We start from the raw sequence: 21,355 nt of genomic DNA on the forward strand, positions 1-21,355 counted from the left end.
CAGTCCAGTTCTTTTTCTCCTTGGCCCAGGTAAGATGCTTTTGGCATTGTCTATTGGTCATAACGGCTTGACACAAGGAATGCTACACTTGTAGCCTATGTCTTGGATACGTTTGTGTGTGGTGTATCTTGAAGCAATGACTCCAGCAGCTTTCCACTCCTTGTGAATCTCCCCAAAATTTTTGAATGGCCTTTTCTTAACAATCCATTCAAGGCTGTGGTTATCTCGGTTGCTTGTGCACCTTTTCTACCACACTTTCTCCTTCCACTCAACTTTCCATTAATATGCTTGGATACAGCACTCTGTGAACAGACAGTTTATTTAGCAATGAACTTTTGTGACTTACCCTCCTTGTGGAATGTGACAATGACTGCCTTCTGGACAACTGAAAAGTCAGCTGTCATCCCCATGATTGTGGAACCTACTGAAACAGGCTAATGGACCTTTTTAAACAATTAGGAAGCTTTTTGCTTTTGTTAATTATTCTAATTTACAGACACAATGCCTTTTGGATTTTCATTGACTGTAAGCCATAATTATCAACATTAAGAGAAATAAACACTTGAAATAGATCACTCTGTTTTTCATGACTCTATATAATTTATAGTTTCACTATTTGTATTGAAGAACTGAAATAAATTAACTTTTTGATGATATTCGAATTTTATGAGAAGCACCTGTGTGTATATATAAAAAACTTCCTTCTCACCACCAATGGGGGTGGGCTGTTTTTGTCCTTTCTCTTTCACAGGTCCTCTACCAGAGGCCTGGGAGTTTGAGGGTTCTGCGCAGGATCTTAGTTGTTCCCAGCACTGCGCTTTTCTGGACAGAGAATTCAGATGTTGCTCCTGGGATTTGTTGTAGCCATTTTTCCAACCTAGGGGTCACTGCTCTAAGTGCTCCCATCACCACTGGAATCGCTGTTGCCTTCACCTTCAACATCTTCTCCAGTTCTTCTTTGAGGCCCTGATATTTCTCCAGCTTCTCATATTCCTTCTTTTTGATGTTGTCATTTGGCACTGCCACATCTATGATCATTGCTCTCTTCGGATCCTAGTATACTATCACAATAACTGGTTGTTAACCAACTCCTGTTTATCTGTCTGGATCTTGAAGTCCCACAGGATTTTAGCCCTTTCATTCTCCATCACTTTGTCTGGGGTCTCCCACCTTGACTTGGGTGCAGATGTTCCTGTACACAATTCCTGCTACTTGGTTGTGGCATTCGGTATATGCTATTCCTGCTTGTATTTTGCATCCTGCCACTATGTGTTGGACTGTTTGTGAGGTTTCTTTGCAAAATCTATGCTTCTATGGATCTGGTACGTAGTGCTTGCTCTTGTGCCACTATGATAAGTGCCACTATGATTAGTCCCTCTGTGCTGTCTCTGAGTCCAGCTTTCTCCAGCCATTGGTATGATTTCTCCATGTCAGCCACCTCCATTATCTGTTGATGGTAGTACCCATGCATGTCTTGCCAAGGTGCTTCATGTTCCTGTTCTTCCTTCAAGATCTGTTGTTGTTGTTGCTGCTTTAGGCCTTCTCTCAGCATCTCATCTTTTGGTGCCATTTTTCTGATGTAATCCTGGATAATCCTGATTTCATCCATGATGGTGTCTTGGATGCTTATCAAGCCTCCACCACCCTTCTTTCTGTTGGTATACAATCTTTGAGTGTTAGACTTAGGGGGGAGACCTCCATGCATTGTAAGGAGCTTTCATGTCTTCACATCTGCAGCTTCCATCTCTTCTTTTGGCAAGCACACTATGCCAACAGGGTGTCTGATAACTGGCAGGGCATATGTATTTGTGATGCTGTAAGAATCTGGAGTTTTTATTTCCTGGCAAGAAACGAAGTTCGATGTCAAACCTGGCGAAAAACAAGGCCCGCCTGGCCTGCCGAGGATTAAGTCTTTGCGCAGAACGAATATACGCCAGATTCTTGTGATCTGTGTAGATTATAAAATGATGTAAAGCCCCTCTAAGAGGTACCGCCACTCCTCTAATGCCAACCTGATTGCCAAAAGTTCTTTATCACCGATGGAATAATTTTTTTCTGAGGAGGAGAAGATCTTTGAGAAAAAACCACAGGGCATAAGACGACCAGAAGAGGATTTTTGCGAGAGCACAGCTCCAGCTCCATTTGCAGAAGCATCTACTTCAAGGATGAAGGGTTTATTGGCCACAGGACGATGAAGAATAGGAGCGGAGGCAAAGGCTTGCTTGATGGACCGGAAAGCCTCTTCGGCCTCAGACGACCACTGATGAGGATTGGCACCCTTCCGAATAATGGAGGAGATTGGAGCTGAAAGAGAGGAAAAGTGAGGGATAAACTGCCGATAGTAGTTAGCAAATCCAAGAAATCGCTGAATTGCTTTCACTCCAAGAGGACGTGGCCAGTTGAGCACTGCAGAAACCTTTCCCGGATCCATACACAAACCAGCGTCAGAGATGATGAAACCCAAGAAGGGTAGAGATGACTGTTCGAAGACACATTTTTCCAGTTTAGCGTACAGCCGATTCTCTCTCAAACGCTGAAGTACTTGCCGTACATCTCTTCTGTGAGTAGACAGATCTGGAGAGAACACAAGGATATCGTCCAAGTACACTACAACACAGGTGTAAAGTAGATCCCGAAAAATATCATTTACAAACTCCTGGAAGACTGCGGGTGCATTGCATAAACCGAATGGCATAACCAAATATTCATAATGACCATCTCTGGTATTAAACGCAGTCTTCCACTCGTCACTGGAACGGATATGGATCAAATTATAAGCGCCTCTGAGATCAAATTTGGTAAAGATTCGTGCTCCACGTAGACGATCAAAGAGTTCTGGTATGAGAGGAAGTGGGTACTTGTTTTTGATCGTGATAGTGTTGAGTCCCCGGTAGTCTATACATGAGCGAAGAGAACCGTCCTTCTTTTTAACGAAGAAGAACCCAGCTCCTGCAGGTGAGGAAGACTTTCGAATGAAGCCTCTGGCCAGATTCTCTTGGATATATTCGGACATGGCTTGAGTCTCGGTAGGAGACAATGGGTAAATACGACCTCTAAGTGGAGTAAAACCAGGAACAAGGTCTACCGGGCAGTCATAAGCGCGATGCGACGGCAAAATCTCCGCCTCCTTCTTGTTAAAGACGTCCGAGAAGGTGCAAAAAGAGTAACTTTTAGAGTGGCGGAGACTCCAGCGGAGTCCATTGCCTGAAGTTACTGTGATGCTGTAAGAATCTGGCTGCACTCGGATGTCACCCGAGTGCAGTCCTATTTGAGCGTGTCGATTCAAACAGGGAAAAGGGAGAGTGGACCCTCTGGACCGTGACGACGAACCCCTCTCGGATGAGCTGACCAGGTGGACCGCCCCCTATACAGGGAGAGTTAAGGGCAGGCCCGTGAGGGACTATCGCCACGGAAGCTGGAGGATCGACTGAGATAGACGGGTACACTGTAGGCAAAAAGGGACAGAGGGAACAGAAAGGAACTACTGAGACGAGGAAGAAGAAGGGAATGCTACGGAGATATGGAGGCTGGCAGGACAATATGGAGACACTGAGGCTGATGGGAGCAAGGAAAGGATATAGGAGCCGGGCAGGTACCGCAGAGGAAAAGGAACTGAAGGAACACGGCAGGAACACAGGAAACAGGCAGGCACTGCAGAGAAAGGAGGAGACCCAAGATCAGAGAGCTAGGAACTCACAGAGACCACAGGTGACCAGAAGCACTTGTAAACACAAATGAACATCAGGCATAGAGGAGCAGCAGGAAGCAGTTTACATAGCAGCATGGGAGCTACTTCCGGGTTACAGTCCTCCAGGATGACAGAGAGGACAGGAAAGAGCGCCATCAGAGGAATCAGATGTGCGCATGCGCAGAGCTGAATGCGACGTGCGCGCGCACCCGGCGAGCTGCAGTGTGGAGAGGTGGCAGCAGCAGCGGCATGACAGTATTGATGGGGCGGATTTTATTTTTCCCATTGAGCTGGCTCTTCAGGACCTGTCTTACCTTTGATAGTATTTGGAGGTCATTGCTTTCCTTGCCTCCTCATTATGGTTACTGTATCCCTGTGGGATGCCGAGGTACTTGTAGCATGTCTGTATATCTGCTATGTGCCCTACTGATAATTCAACTTCATCAGTTTTGACTATTTTGCCTCTCTTCATTACCAATCGGCCACACTTCTCCAGTCCGAAGGATATCCCAAAGTATTTGCTGTATATCCTTGTAAGGATTGATGTCTCGTTCATTTTTTGTATGCAGCTTGATGTCATCCATGTAGAGGAGGTGGCTTATGGTGCTTCCACTTTTGAACTTGTATCCATAGCCAGACTTTGTAATTATCTGCCTGAGAGGGTTCAAGCCTATGCAGAACAACAATTGGTACAATGCATCACCTTGGAATATGCTGCATTTGATGGTTACTTGTGCTTGTTGTCTTGAGTTGACTTCTAATGTTGTTCTCCATTGCCCATTGAGTTTCTGAGGAAGGTACATACTTTCCTCTTGACATTGTAGAGAGCCAAGCATTCACAGATCCATGCATGTGGCATTAAGTCATAGGCTTACCTTTGGTCAAACCAGGCTGTGCTGATATTGGTCTGTCTGGATCTTAAGTCTTGAGCAACTGCTCTATCTACTAGGAGATGGTGCTTAGAGCCTCTGGTGTTGGTCCCAAAGCCTTTCTGAGCTGGATTTGTGTACTATTTCATATGATTCTGTAGCTTCTGATGCCTGACAGGAGTTTCCATGTTATTGTAAGGCAGGTTATTGGACGGTAGTTGGATGGAACTATTCCTTTGTGAGGATCCTTCATGATCAGCACTGTTCTTCCTTGTGTTGGCCAAGCTAGGTGGTAGCCTGCATCTAACAGTTGGTTCATCTGCTTTGCATACACATACACAAAGGGGGTGGAGGGCACCATCCATCTGGAAATCACACTCAAGAATAAAAAGGGGGGTCAACCCAAGCTTGACAATCTAAGTACAGTTAAAGAAGAAGAGAAGCAGCATCAAGCTATGAAATGGGGACCACCACTTGTATAATAAAGATATAATTTATTAGTCAACCAACAAACCACATAAACACCAACAATAAAAACATTTAAAACCTCAACTCAAGTGAGTCCTGGGTACCAAAAAAGGAACCACCACCCCTGGACATGGTGAATAAGAAAAATATACTAGAATATACAGATGATAATGTAAGTATTCGGACAGAAATCCGAGAGTGGACCCTCTGGGTCGTGACTCTAGAGCCCCCGGGGTCGAGCGGACCAGATGGAATCACCCCCTATACAGGGAGTGTTAGGAGCAGGACCTCGGGGGAATGGAGACACAACAGCTAGAGCCAAAGGGACGACCCAAAATAAAGAAGGAAACCACAGGCTATAAGGATGGCAGGGAATAATAGGAAAACAAGACTTAACTGAAAGAATGTCTGGAACACGGAACGGCAGGACTCAGCAGGAACACGGACCGGCAGGATACAACAGGAACACGGACTGGCGGGATACAGCAGGAACACGGACAGGCAGGATACAGCAGGAACACGGGCTGGCAGGACACAGCAGGAACACGGACTGGCAGGATACAGCAGGAACACGGACTGGCAGAATACAGCAGGAACACGGACAGGCAGGATACAGCAGGAACACGAACTGGCAGAATACAGCAGGAACACGGACTGGGAGGATACAGCAGGAACATGGACTGGCAGGATACAGCAGGAACACGGACTGGCAGGATACAGCAGGAACACGGACTGGCAGGATACAACAGGAACACGGACTGGCAGGATACAGAGACAAAGCAAGGACTGGGCTGAGAAAAGACACTGGTACAGGGGAGCCTAGGGCATAGGGACACTGACGGCAGACAGTGCACCTACATAGCAAAGGCGTCTTACCTAGGAAGATGCTGGGAAGAAATACCCGATGGGCGCCGCCATGTTGGGGCGGAGCCACCGGGTCATGACCTCCCAGAAGGCTCAGCGACGGAGGAGATGCGACCGCGCATGCGCGAAGAGACCAGACGCCGAGAGCCGGCGAAGGAGGAGGCAGAGCGGCGCGGGACAGGATCGTGAGTGCGCCGAGGGATGGGAGAAGCCGGGTAAGTATGTGCGGGCGTGACAGTACCCCCCTCCTTAGTCCCCCTCCTTTTAAGGCTAGAAAGGAATCTTTTCATGATAAGGGGAGCGTTGATGTTCTCTCGGGGCTCCCAGGACCTCTCCTCAGGGCCAAATCCCTCCCAATCAATCAAAAAATAAGTTTTACCCCTAACTACTTTTTTGGCAAGAATATCTTTAACATTAAAGATTCCATCAGAAGTACAGAGCTGAGGAGAGGAAGAGGTAGCGGAGTGAAAACAATTAAAGACTGCGGGTTTAAGAAGAGACACATGGAAGGCATTGGGGATGCGCAAAGAGGCAGGTAGCTTCAACTTATAAGAGACATCATTAATGCGACTCAAGATAGGAAAAGGACCAATGTAGCGAGGACGCAGTTTGTAAGAGGGAATTTTAAGCTTGATATAGCGAGAGGAGAGCCAAACTTTATCACCCGGAGAATATGGCGGAGCATCCAAACGCTTCTTGTCAGCAAACCTTTTCATATTAAGGCTAGCTTTCTCAAGAGCCACTTTGGTCTCATTCCAAATCGTAGAGAATTCCCGGGACAAGAAATCCGCTGCCGGTACCCCCGAGGAAAGAGAAACAGGAAGAGGAATGTTCGGATGTTGACCATAGACTACGAAAAAGGGAGATTTGGAGGAAGACTCGCTGGGAAGATTGTTGTAAGAGAATTCAGCCCAAGGGAGAAGAGAGACCCAGTCATCTTGGTGTGCATTGGTGAAGTGTCGCAGATATGTAGTCAGAACTTGATTAACTCGCTCCACTTGTCCGTTGGACTGAGGGTGATAGGCGGAAGAGAAGTCCAAGTTAACCTTTAATAGACTGCAGAGAGCTCTCCAAAAACGTGAGGTAAATTGTACTCCACGGTCTGAGACAATATGATGTGGAAAACCATGAAGATGGAAGACTTGGTGTAAAAAGATCTTTGCCAACTCAGGAGCGGAAGGCAGACCAGGCAAAGCGATGAAGTGAGCCATTTTAGAGAACCGATGTACAACAACCAAGATGACAGAGCAATTCAAGGAAGAAGGTAGCTCAGTGATGAAGTCCATAGCGATATGACTCCATGGAACGGAAGGCACAGGCAGAGGATGCAGGAGACCGGAGGGAAGCTGCCTAGGGACTTTATTTTTAGCACAAGAAGGACAAGAAGCGATGGATTTGGTGATGTCTTGACGGAGAGATGGCCACTAGTAGTGCCGAGAGATAAGAGACAGTGTCTTCTTGACTCCTACATGTCCTGCAATTTTGGAGGAGTGACCCCAACGTAAAACTCTCTCCTTGTCTTGATTAGCCACAAGAGTCTTGCCAGGAGGAGTAGGAATCACTCTTAGAGGAGCGAGAGTGACGATCCTCGCAGGATCAATGATGTGAGCCGGAGAATCCTCCATGTCCTGAGGTTGAAAGGATCTCGAAAGAGCATCTGCTTTGACATTCTTATTTCCAGGTCGGAAATGAAGTTCAAACTCAAATCGTCCGAAGAATAAAGACCATCTGGCTTGTCGTGGATTTAGTCTTTGGGCAGACTGAATATAGGCCAGATTCTTGTGGTCAGTGTAAATGATGAATGGATGAAGAGACCCTTCAAGAAGATAACGCCATTCTTCCAAGGCTAGCTTGATAGCCAATAGCTCCTTATCCCCTATAGAGTAGTTTCGCTCAGGAGCGGAAAAAGTTTTAGAAAAGAAACCACAGGTCACCAAACGTCCGGACGAAGATCTTTGCAAAAGTACTGCTCCAGCTCCAATAGAAGATGCGTCGACCTCAAGGACAAACGGTCTATTAGCATCAGGACGATGAAGCACAGGGGCCGTAGCGAAACTTTGTTTAAGGGACAAAAAAGACTCTTCAGCCTCAGGGGTCCAAAGGCTGGAATTGACTCCCTTGCGAACTAGGGCAGAGATAGGCTTGGTCATTGAAGAAAAATGAGGAATAAATTGTCTATAGTAGTTGGCAAAGCCAAGAAAACGTTGGATTGCTTTTGTTCCAAGAGGACGAGGCCAATTCAGGACAGCAGAAACCTTCTCTGGATCCATCTCTAAGCCAGATCTTGAGACAATATACCCAAGGAAGGGAAGAGAGGACTGTTCAAAGACGCACTTTTCAATCTTAGCGAACAGATGATTCTCTCTTAGCCTTTGCAGGACTCGGCGGACATCTCGCCTGTGAGTGGAGAGATCCGGAGAGAAGATGAGGATGTCGTCAAGGTAAACCACGACTGAGGAGTAGAGAAGATCCCGAAATACATCGTTCACAAATTCCTGGAAAACCGCGGGGGCGTTGCAGAGACCAAACAGCATAACCAAGTATTCGTAGTGACCGTCACGAGTATTGAAGGCGGTCTTCCACTCATCGCCTGCACGAATACGAACCAGATTGTATGCGCCACGTAGATCTAATTTGGTAAAGATTTGCGCACCCCGAAGACGGTCGAAGAGTTCCGGAATGAGTGGCAGAGGATATTTGTTCTTCACCGTGATGTTGTTTAGGCCTCGATAATCAATGCAGGGACGGAGGGAACCGTCTTTCTTCTTCACGAAAAAAAACCCTGCTCCGGCCGGAGAAGAAGACTTGCGGATGAAACCTTTAGCAAGATTTTCTTGAATGTACTCAGACATAGCTTGAGTCTCATCAGTAGAGAGAGGATAGATTCTGCCCCTGGGCGGGTTAGTTCCAGGCACGAGATCTATGGGACAATCATAGAGACGGTGAGGCGGAAGCTCCTCAGCCTCCTTCTTGTTGAAGACATCAGAAAAAGCGCTGTAGACAGAGGGTAAGGCGGGAAAGGAAGAAGAAGGAGAAGAATTAGAGGAATATCCCACAGGACGCACCGGCAGCAGACAACGTTCCCGACAAAGCTCACCCCAGCGCAAGATATTACCATTGCGCCAATCTAAAATGGGCTCGTGGCTCCGTAACCAAGGAAGACCTAAGAGCATAGGATGAGACAGACCCGCTAAAACATAAAATGCAATTCTCTCCTTGTGCAGAGCCCCAACCTGAAGTTCCACCTCAAGTGTCACTTGAGTAATGGTCTCCTGTAAAGGTTTACCATCCACAGATGCTAGAATCACAGGAGCCTCTAAGGTTCTGACTGGAACGGAGAATTTCAAAACCTCTTCCAACCTAATAAAATTCCCTGCAGCGCCCGAATCCACATACGCATCCAGAGAAACGCCCTTGCCCGCAATATGCAAAAGAACGGACAAAGTAAGGGGTTGAGAGGAATCACACACACCTAGGGAGGCCTCTCTTACCTGACCTAGGCGGAGGATTTTTCCGGACGTTCAGGGCAAGAGCGCAATAAATGAGCAGCACTTCCGCAGTAAAAACATAACCCCTGAGTGCGCCTCTCTTTACGACGTTGTTCGGACATTTTAAGACGGTCCACTTGCATAGGTTCCGGTGCGGACGCCTGAAAGGAGGTTCTAGGCTGTGGACTGAGTGGCTTACGGGTGGCAGAAGAAGGACAAAGAGACCTCCGCTTGCGAGCGCGTTCTTGGAACCGAAGGTCAATACGGGTCGCTAAGGAAATTAATTCCTCCAAAACCGTAGGGGTGTCCCGACCAGCTAACTCATCCTTTATGCGCCCAGAGAGACCCCGCCAGAAAGCACCCACCAACGCCTCATTGTTCCAGCCCAAGTCAGAGGAGAGGGTGCGGAACTGAATAGCGTACTGGCCTACGGATAACGATCCCTGATGGAGAGAGAATAGGGCTTCAGTTGTAGAGGCCAGTCGTCCAGGTTCGTCAAAGACAAGACGGAAAGTCTCCAAAAATTTAGACAACCGGGAGACTAGGGGATCGTCTCGCTCCCAGAGTGGATTAACCCATGCCAAGGCGTTACCCTCTAGATGGGAAATCAAAAACGCAACTTTGGACCGATCCGTCGGGTAATGCTGGGGCAGAAGCTCAACGTGAAGACGGCATTGGTTTAGAAATCCTCGGCAGGACTTAGGATCCCCATTGTACCGAGGCGGTTTAGCCAAGCGGGGTGGAGGGTGGGAAGCAGGAGCAGACGTAGAAGCGGCTGTCTGGATGGAAAGCAGCCGATCGTCAATAGAAGACATATAACTAAGTATATGGGCCTGGGTGTCACGCTGCTGAGCTAACACTTGCTGTAAGCCAATGAGTAGAGCAGCGTTGCCAGGATCGGAGGACTGGAGCGTGGACAAACGAGAATCCATAGCCTTCATAAAGGACATCATACGGGACTGATTCTCCCGCAAAAAGAGTAGCTCTTTTTGCGTAGCAGAGGCCCCAGCGGTGTCCATGGCCTTTGCTTCCTGTAAGTATTCGGACAGAAATCCGAGAGTGGACCCTCTGGGTCGTGACTCTAGAGCCCCCGGGGTCGAGCGGACCAGATGGAATCACCCCCTATACAGGGAGTGTTAGAAGCAGGACCTCGGGGGAATGGAGACACAACAGCTAGAGCCAAAGGGACGACCCAAAATAAAGAAGGAAACCACAGGCTATAAGGATGGCAGGGAATAATAGGAAAACAAGACTTAACTGAAAGAATGTCTGGAAAATGGAACGGCAGGACTCAGCAGGAACACGGACCGGCAGGATACAACAGGAACACGGACTGGCGGGATACAGCAGGAACACGGACAGGCAGGATACAGCAGGAACACGGGCTGGCAGGACACAGCAGGAACACGGACTGGCAGGATACAGCAGGAACACGGACTGGCAGAATACAGCAGGAACACGGACAGGCAGGATACAGCAGGAACACGGACTGGCAGAATACAGCAGGAACACGGACTGGGAGGATACAGCAGGAACACGGACTGGCAGGATACAGCAGGAACACGGACTGGCAGGATACAGCAGGAACACGGACTGGCAGGATACAACAGGAACACGGACTGGCAGGATACAGAGACAAAGCAAGGACTGGGCTGAGAAAAGACACTGGTACAGGGGAGCCTAGGGCATAGGGACACTGACGGCAGACAGTGCACCTACATAGCAAAGGCGTCTTACCTAGGAAGACGCCGGGAAGAAATACCCGATGGGCGCCGCCATGTTGTGGCGGAGCCACCGGGTCGCGACCTCCCAGAAGGCTCAGCGACGGAGGAGACGCGACCGCGCATGCGCGAAGAGACCAGACACCGAGAGCCGGCGAAGGAGGAGGCAGAGCGGCGCGGGACAGGATCGTGAGCGCGCCGAGGGATGGGAGAAGCCGGGTAAGTATGTGCGGGCGTGACAGATAAGCACACTGTGCAAGATACAATATACAATTTATATGATAATGGATACAATTTAATATACAAATATGTATAACCTGTAAATAGGTCTCAAACACTTACAGTATAACAGCATGGCACAGCTCGCCTAGAACATAATGTCAATATGGTAAAGTTGTCATTATATGGATACAGACATACATTTGTTGTAACAAAAATAAGCACACAATATCTCCCAATAATGCATAGATAAATGATGGAACCGGTGCTGAATAGTTATTACCATGTACACATATCCATACCCATCAGCGCACCATGGGCTGGTCAGACTGGTGACATAGTCAAATACCATAAGTTGCATAGATGTAATAAGCAAACCCCAGCATATATACCAAACCCTATAGAGTTGTATAGCTAATAGGTGCGCACATATAGCAGGTGAAAATCACGAGACTGTGTCAGGCTAAACACATGTAACCATATAGAGGGAACATGACCATAACCACCTATCACCAGAGGTCCAGGGGGCAGGAGGCCCAACGCGTGTCGCCACCTAGCGTGGCTTCGTCAGGAGCAAGTGCCTGTATGGACGGTTAACTACTAATATATACAGATCCAGTGTGTACCTTATCACCGGAAAACTCCAGACAGCTGGAGAAAGAGACGGCATGGAGACATCATGCACCCTAATGGAAACCGGATGTGACGCTCCTAAGCAGGCTGAAATGCGAGTACCAATATGGCCGTGCGTGTGATTACTGCGCATGCGCCAAACACATCTATAGCCGGCCAAACTGCGAGTACCAATATGGCCGCGCATACGGCTACTGCGCATGCGTTAGGGCACATATATACAGATCCAGTGTGTATCTGATCAATAAAAAAAGACTCCAAAAAACTGGAGAAAGGCGGCGTAATACCATCATACAATTTGTTGGCGTCCTGGAAACCGGACGTGACGCCACTATGCAAACTAGAATACAAATGGAATGGCCGTCCTTACGGTTACTACGCATGCGCCAAACATATCTATAGCCGGCCAAGATGCGAGTGCCAATATGGTCGCACGTACGACTACTGCGCATGCGCCGAAGCACATAATAAATGTCAGCCATTAATCCAAAGAAAGCTGATGCAGCAACAAAGATGAGTCCGCCGCATACAAAACGCTCCATAGTGGTGAACGTACCCAAAGGTGCAAAAGGAGAGCTAGAGACCAAAATCCTTATACCCATACATACAATTATAAACCTGCGTTGTAGCCCATGAATAAGTATAAACACCATGTCAACTCAATGAGGTCCGCATAGTCAAACTGGTGGATATATATATGGGAAAAATTGGTACTCGCAGTTTGGCCTGCTATAGATGTGTTTGGCGCATGCGCAGTAATCACACGCATGGCCATATTGGTACTCGCATTTCAGCCTGCTTAGGAGCGTCACGTCCGGTTTCCGGGACGCCAGTAGGGTGCATGATGTCTCTATGCCGTCTCTTTCTCCAGCTGTCTGGAGTTTTCCGGTGATAAGGTACACACTGGATCTGTATATATTAGTTGTTAACCGTCCATACAGGCACTTGCTCCTGACGAAGCCACGCTAGGTGGCGACACGCGTTGGGCCTCCTGCCCCCTGGACCTCTGGTGATAGGTGGTTATGGTCATGTTCCCTCTATATGGTTACATGTGTTTAGCCTGACACAGTCTCGTGATTTTCACCTGCTATATGTGCGCACCTATTAGCTATACAACTCTATAGGGTTTGGTATATATGCTGGGGTTTGCTTATTACATCTATGCAACTTATGGTATTTGACTATGTCACCAGTCTGACCAGCCCATGGTGCGCTGATGGGTATGGATATGTGTACATGGTAATAACTATTCAGCACCGGTTCCATCATTTATCTATCCATTATTGGGAGATATTGTGTGCTTATTTTTGTTACAACAAATGTATGTCTGTATCCATATAATGACAACTTTACCATATTGACATTATATTCTAGGCGAGCTGTGCCATGCTGTTATAAGTGTTTGAGACCTATTTACAGGTTATACATATTTGTGTATTAAATTGTATCCATTACCATATAAATTGTATATTGTATCTTGCACAGTGTGCTTATCATCTGTATATTCTAGTATATTTTTCTTATTCACCATGTCCAGGGGTAGTGGTTCCTTTTTTGGTACCCAGGACTCACTTGAGTTGAGGTTTTAAATGTTTTTATTGTTGGTGTTTATGTGGTTTGTTGGTTGACTAATAAATTATATCTTTATTATACAAGTGGAGGTCCCCATTTCATAGCTTGATGCTGCTTCTCTTCTTCTTCATCTGCTTTGCCATGCGCTCATGTACTGGTGTCAGTTTGTTTAGACAGTAGGCGTGGATAATGTCTGGGCCAGGTGCTGTCAAGCTCTTCATGTTCTTGACACGTTGGATGTCTGCTTCTGTAATAGTGACTGGTTCTTGCTCTGGGTGGTTGCTATGTTTCATTCTGAGATCTTGTAGCCACATTGCACTGGTGTTGTGTGTTTTTTTCTTCTACCATATGCTCCTCCAGTATTGTTCAGTCTCTGCTATTGGTGGAGTTGCTGCCTTTGTGCTATTACTCTGTAGTTGGGTGTACACCTTGGATGGTTCTTTGGAGAACAGGGCATTTATCATCTTGGCCTCAGCTTCTGTAGTATGTCTTCCTAGTCTTGCAGTGAGTGTTGTGAGTCTTTGTTTTGCTGTCTCTAGGGCTTCAGTTGGGGTCAGGCCTTTGTACTTGTCCAGCTAGGTCTTATTCTTGATCTTTACACCCTTCTGTATTTCTGCTAGTTGGCTGACTTCCCTTCATATCACCTTGATCTTTGTCTCCAGTCTTCTGTTGTTCTTGCTGATTGTATAGCCAAGCATTTCCTTAATTGCTGAGGCAGTAGCATAGATCAGTTTATTAGTTTGAGTTATGGTGGACGGTGCAAGTGCTCTTTTGGCATCTTCTAGCATACTGTCTGGTAGTGCTTCTTTGATGAGCCGTGGCAGTCGATCTCTGGTATTGATGGTATTTAGTTTAGATCTTCTGTTTCAGCTGCAGTGCTCTCTAGTTGCAGGATTGGATCAGGATTTTCAGGGGGTTGAACATGTTGCTCTTCCAGGTCTTCTTTTTGGGGTGGATCTGCAGTGACATTGAACCATTGGGTGACTAGTTGTTTCTCAGTCAGTGGATATGCAAGTCTTTTATCTATACAGTGTTTCCTCAAACGCTTCATATGTCCTCTCTCATTTGGTCTGCTGTTGTAGTAGCATTTAATCCAGTTTCCCTTGCCTTGTCAATGTATGGTTTGTTCCAGTAGCCCATTTATCATCAGATTGTCTCGGTCTCTCGACATCTGACATGGATCTTGTTAAACCGGGCCACATCTGTGCCAGCATGACTCTCTTTGTTCGTGACACTCTCAAGTTATTGAGGTAGTAGTATTAGTAGCCTTGCCCAAGGACCACTACTGGTATAGTATTTCCAACAGGATAGAGCTGGGATGAACCCATCTTCCACATTGGTGGTTGCGTATTTTAACCACTATGCTATAACAGTCACCTAAGGTAGGTATTATAGTGTTAGGAGCCTTGGTATATAACGTATTTATTTATTTATTCATTTTTTTTCCACAGCTGAGCTGTGAACCCCAGTCTCCCATGTCGTAGGCTGCGCACTTAACCATTACACTATACCAGCCGTATGTATATATATATATATATATATATATATATATACACCATTGAAATGTTATAAAAAGTCTGTTATGTGGCTATGTTTATTAAGTACATTTAAACTTGCTTAGTCAAAAATAGTAAATGGCGTAAATAGTACCATTATTTTGTAATATTGCTACATGTCAAGCTTTGAAAAATTCTAATGTGAAAAATAAGTTCTGAGGTATTTACGACATTAAGCTAAAACCAGTGTGCAGCTAAAGAAAAGAAAAAAAAAGACAATATAAAAGGAATGAATTGTGGACACTGCAACATCAATGTTTAACTAAACCAATACAGAAATAATTCAAAGTGATATTATGTAAGCAGTTCCCCTAAGATAGTTTGCTTTTTGATGAATAATGCAAAGCTTCCTGAATGCCAAAAAGCACTAGGGACTACTATAATCAAGGACATTTGATTTATCTTTTCTTTGTTTATAATTATTTTATTTTCATATGTTCCTACATGAAAATGAAAAATTTGAGCAGCAATATTAGGAATGTCAGACAGATCTCATATAATGCATTATTTGGTTTAATTAGCTCCTGTACAAAATAATTCAAAGAAAGGGCTGGTGAATAGCTATGTTGGATGGCTTAGAACATTGTTGTAATTCAGTTGGGAATACAGTGGTTAACTCCACCTATATGAGAAAAGAGAAAGTTGCTCTATTAAACTATATATGTAAGATACTTTTTTCATTCCCAGTTTCCTTCTTCTGCTCTCTCTTTTAATGTTCGATTAAAAATTAATTGGTTTAACTTACTTGTATATCATTAAAAAAACACGACTTGTTTTATTTAGGGTTTCATAAGGAAAATACATTTGATTTGCATATTAATTTATCATAGAAGTTTCTTTTTATTTAAAGGGATGAATGGAAAAGCCAGCAGTCACTTTCTGTGACTGCAGACTGCTAAATCGTAACACTATGCAATGTGTACACAGTTACAAGTTCCCTGTATTAACAGCCAGCGTGAATGGACTCTCACATGACCACATGTAGTCGATGTAAGGGTACTCTGTGCTGTCCATGCTATATGCACATTGAAAGAATGGGAATTTTTTTTAGTTTGCTCTCATGTCTATCAGCAGGGGAGGGAAAAATGGAAAGTAGAGGAGAGTGCTTGCTGAGGCAGTTACTCATAGTTACTATATAGGGGGAGTCTGGAGACATGCGCTAGTCTGGTCTGTATGTCAGACCAGACTACTACATGTGATATTTTTTCACTCAGACTATATATAAAACTAGATGGTGGCCCGATTCTAACGCATCGGGTATTCTAGAATATGCATGTCCACGTAGTATATTGCACAACCCACGTAGTATATTGCCCAGCCACGTAGTATATTGCCGAGCCACGTAGTATATTGCACAGCCACGTAGTATATTGCCTAGTGACGTAGTATATTGGCCAGCCACGTAGTATATTGCCTAGTGACGTAGTATATTGGCCAGCCACGTAGTATATTGCCCAGCCACGTAGTATATTGTCCAGTCACGTAGTATATTGCCCAGCCACGTAGTATATTGCCAAGCCACGTAGTATATTGCACAGCCACATAGTATATTGCCTAGTGACGTAGTATATTGGCCAGCCACGTAGTATATTGCCTAGTGACATAGTATATTGGCCAGCCACGTAGTATATTGCCCAGCCACGTAGTATATTGCCCAGTCACGTAGTATATTGACCAGTCAGGTAGTATATTGGCCAGCCACGTAGTATATTGCCCAGCCACGTAGTATATTGTCCAGTCACGTAGTATATTGCCCAGCCACGTAGTATATTGCCGAGCCACGTAGTATATTGCACAGCCACATAGTATATTGCCTAGTGACGTAGTATATTGGCCAGCCACGTAGTATATTGCCTAGTGACGTAGTATATTGGCCAGCCACGTAGTATATTGCCTAGTGACGTAGTATATTGGCCAGCCACGTAGTATATTGCCCAGTCACGTAGTATATTGCCCAGCCACGTAGTATATTGCCAAGCCACGTAGTATATTGCACAGCCACATAGTATATTGCCTAGTGACGTAGTATATTGGCCAGCCACGTAGTATATTGCCTAGTGACGTAGTATATTGGCCAGCCACGTAGTATATTGCCCAGCCACGTAGTATATTGCCCAGTCACGTAGTATATTGACCAGTCAGGTAGTATATTGGCCAGCCACGTAGTATATTGCCCAGCCACGTAGTATATTGTCCAGTCACGTAGTATATTGCCCAGCCACGTAGTATATTGCCGAGCCACGTAGTATATTGCACAGCCACATAGTATATTGCCTAGTGACGTAGTATATTGGCCAGCCACGTAGTATATTGCCTAGTGACGTAGTATATTGGCCAGCCACGTAGTATATTGCCCAGCCACGTAGTATATTGTCCAGTCACGTAGTATATTGCACAGCCCACGTAGTATATTACCCAGCCACGTAGTATATTGCCCAGCCACGTAGTATATTGCCCAGCCACGTAGTATATTGACCAGTTACGTAGTATATTGCACAGCTACGTAGTACATTGCCCATCCACGTAGTATATTGCTCAGCCACATAGTATATTGCGCAGCCACATAGTATATTGGCCAGTCACGTAGTATATTGACCAGTCAGGTAGTATATTGCCCAGCCACATAGTATATTGCCCAGTTACGTAGGATATTGCCTAGTGACATAGTATATTGCCCAGCCACGTAGTATATTGCGCAGCCACGTAGTATATTGGCCAGATACGTAGAATATTGCCCAGTGGCATAGTATATTGCCCAGTTATGTAGTATATTGCGCAGCCACGTAGTATATTGCCCAGCTACGTAGTATATTGCCCAGCCACGTAGTATATTGCCCAATGACGTAGTATATTGCCTTGCCACATAGTATATTGCCCAGTTACGTAGTATATTGCGCAGCCACGTAGTATATTGCCCAGTTACGTAGTATATTACCCAGGCACGTAGTATATTGGCCAGTTGCGTAGTATTTTGGCCAGTTACGTAGTATATTGCCCAGTTACGTAGTATATTGCCCAGTTACGTAGTATATTGCGGAGTGATGTAGTATACAGCACAGAGCCATGTAGTATATTGCACAGCGAAGTAGTATACAGCACAGAGCCACATAGTATATTGCCCAGCCACGTAGTATATTGCCCAGTTACGTAGTATATTGCCGAGTGATGTAGTATACAGCACAGAGCCATGTAGTATATTGCACAGCGAAGTAGTATACAGCACAGAGCCACATAGTATATTGCCCAGCCACGTAGTATATTGCCCAGTTATGTAGTATATTGCGCAGCCACGTAGTATATTGCCCAGTGACGCAGTATATTGCCTAGCCACGTAGTATATTGCCCAGTTACGTAGTATATTGCTCAGCCACATAGTATATTGGCCAGTTACGTAGTATTTTGGCCAGTTACGTAGTATATTGCCCAGTTACGTAGTATACAGCACAGAGCCACGTAGTGTATTGCACAGCAAAGTAGTATACAGCACAGAGCCACGTAGTATATTGGCCAGTCACGTAGTATATTGCCCAGCTACATAGTATATTGTTCAGCCAGGTTTGTCACAGGTGAAAAAATAAAAAAAACATATACTCACCTTTCCGAAGGCCCGTTGTAGTCCACGGCAGCTTGTGGTCCCAGGGCAGGACGTCGCGGTCACATGACCGTGACGTCATGGCAGGTCTTTCTAGCACAGGCGCGCAGGGCCTGTGATGACATCGCGGTCACATGACCGTGACATCATGGCAGGTCCTTGTCGCGCAGGCACGCAGGGCCTGTGATGACATCGCGGTCACATGATCATGATGTCATGGAACGTCCTTCTGCCATACCATCTTTGCCACCAGAAACTGCAGCGGAAGATGGCGGCCGGCGTGAGTGGCTCAGCGTACAATGGACAGTGAGTATAGCAGGTTTTTTGTTTTTTTTATTATTTTAACATTACTTTTTTACTATTGATAGGCAGCATCAATAGTAAAAGGTTGGGGACACACAGGGTTAATAGCGGCGGTAACAGAGTGCGTTACCCGCGGCATAACGAGGTCCATTACCACCGGCATTAACCCTGTGTTAGCGGTGACCGGAGGGGAGTATGCGGGTGACAGGCACTAACTGCGGGGATTAAGGAGCGGCCATTTTCTTCCGGACTGTGCCGTCGCTGATTGGTCGCGGCAGCCATAACAGGCAGCTGGCGAGACCAATCAGCGAATGAATAACAGTGACAGAAGGACAGACAGACAGATGGAAGTGACCCTTAGACAATTATATAGTAGATTGTTCATTTTATGCCAAGATACTCTGTTCATATAGATCAGAGTCATAAAATAGTAATCCAATGACATCTATACTATACTACAAATATACTAGCTTTGTATATAAAGACACATTGATAATTTCCACTCAAGAGAATGAACAGGTGTTTCTCCACAACACTGGCACTTTAAATCCGGAAATTACTCCTCAACATATCGAATTATAGCGCACATGTGCATTCCATGCTTGAGTGTCATAATGTATATCCGGGAAGTTCCTTATCAGAGTGAGGCCGGTGTCACACTCAGCGTATAAAAATACAGTCCGTATTTTACGGCCATAATACACCACAAAATTCAAAAAATGGTGATCCGTATGTAATCCGTAGGCAAGGTGTGGTCGCGTATTCTGTGCATGTAATGTTGGGTATGTAATCTGTATGCCCACCATAATGCGTATTTTTCACTCAACCTGACAAAATGGACATTTAACGGTTTTTGAGGCTGAAATTGATTTAAATCACCATCATCAATCCTATTTAAGGCCTCTCCAACAGGTGGCTCACTCCCATATGGCCATTTTTTGGCTTTGCATCTGTTGGAGTGTTGTGGTAATGATTGCACCATGTCTGACCACCTGCACTTCACCCCAACGCAGCGGGTTTTGTTTAACTGGCTCTTGTCACGTCGGTTTGGCCAGCCCTATCCTGTGATTTTAGTTCCGCAAAGGAGGAGAAAAATGTGGGTGCATCCTCTTCTGACTAAACGCGTCACTAAAGGTCATTTTCAGAGGCTCTATACAGCTCTGCAAGAACATCCGGAGAAATTCTATCTGTACTGTCGAATGACTCTACCAACATTTGATTGATTGTTGGAGATGTTACGTCCAGGTATCACATATCAGGACACCATGATGCGCAAAGCAATATCTGCAGAGGAGCGGCTTCTCCTTACCTTACGGTATGTATTCAACATCCTCACATACTGTATGTTGATGATATTTTTGGTTATGTGTTTGTTTCTAGCATGTATTTTCATGTATATGTGTACATTAGGGCACAAGCACGGTGGCGCAGTGGATAGCACAGCAGCCTTGCAGCGCTGGAGTCCTGGGTCCAAGCCCCACTAAGGACAACATCTGCAAAGAGTTTGTATGTTCTCTCCGTGTTTGCGTGGGTTTCCTCCGGGTACTCCGGTTTCCTCCCACATTACAAAGACATACTGATAGGGACATTAGATTGTGAGCCCCAACGGGGACAGCAACGATAATGTGTGCAACCTGTAAAGCGCTGCGGAATATGTTAGCGCTATATAAAAATAAAGATTATTATTATTATAAACAGATATAAAAAAGTGTTGGAAATATTGTAGTGAAGTACCCTAAGTACATTTTTAATTTGCCAGCGTTAATCATGTTTTACACGAAAGAAACAAAATTTGGGCTTAGTCCTCTTTTTTTGGAATTGTTTTAACATAGCTAATAATTTTTCTTGTCACTTTCAGCTTCCTGACAACTGGATTGTCGTATGTGGGACTTCACCTGGAGTTTTTGATTGGCCGCTCAACAATTTCAGGCATTGTGCGGTCAAACTGTAGGCAAATATGGGACAAACTGAAGGACCTTGTGATGCCTGAGCCAAAGCAGGCTGATTGGCTCAAAATAGCCCATGGTTACCTGGAAAATTGTGACTTCCCTAACTGCATTGGAGCCGTGGATGGGAAACATATCAGGGTACGTAAGCCGCCGAACTCTGGCTCCTAATTCTACAACTATAAGCAGTTTTTCTCTGTAGTTCTGTTAGCTGTAGTTGACAGTAACTACAGGTTTATAATTGTAGACATTGGGGCCTATGGCCGAACTGGAGACTGTAGGGTCTTCAATTCGTCCATTATGGATCGGCGGCTACATGACAACCAGTTAGATCTCCCACCACCACAACAACTGCCAGGCTCCACTGCGGAAGCAGTGCCTTTTGTTTTTGTTGGAGATGAGGCCTTCCAACTGACCAGACACATCATGAGGCCTT

This window comes from Ranitomeya imitator, chromosome 3 (assembly GCF_032444005.1).
Source record: "Ranitomeya imitator isolate aRanImi1 chromosome 3, aRanImi1.pri, whole genome shotgun sequence".
NCBI lineage: Eukaryota > Metazoa > Chordata > Amphibia > Anura > Dendrobatidae > Ranitomeya > Ranitomeya imitator.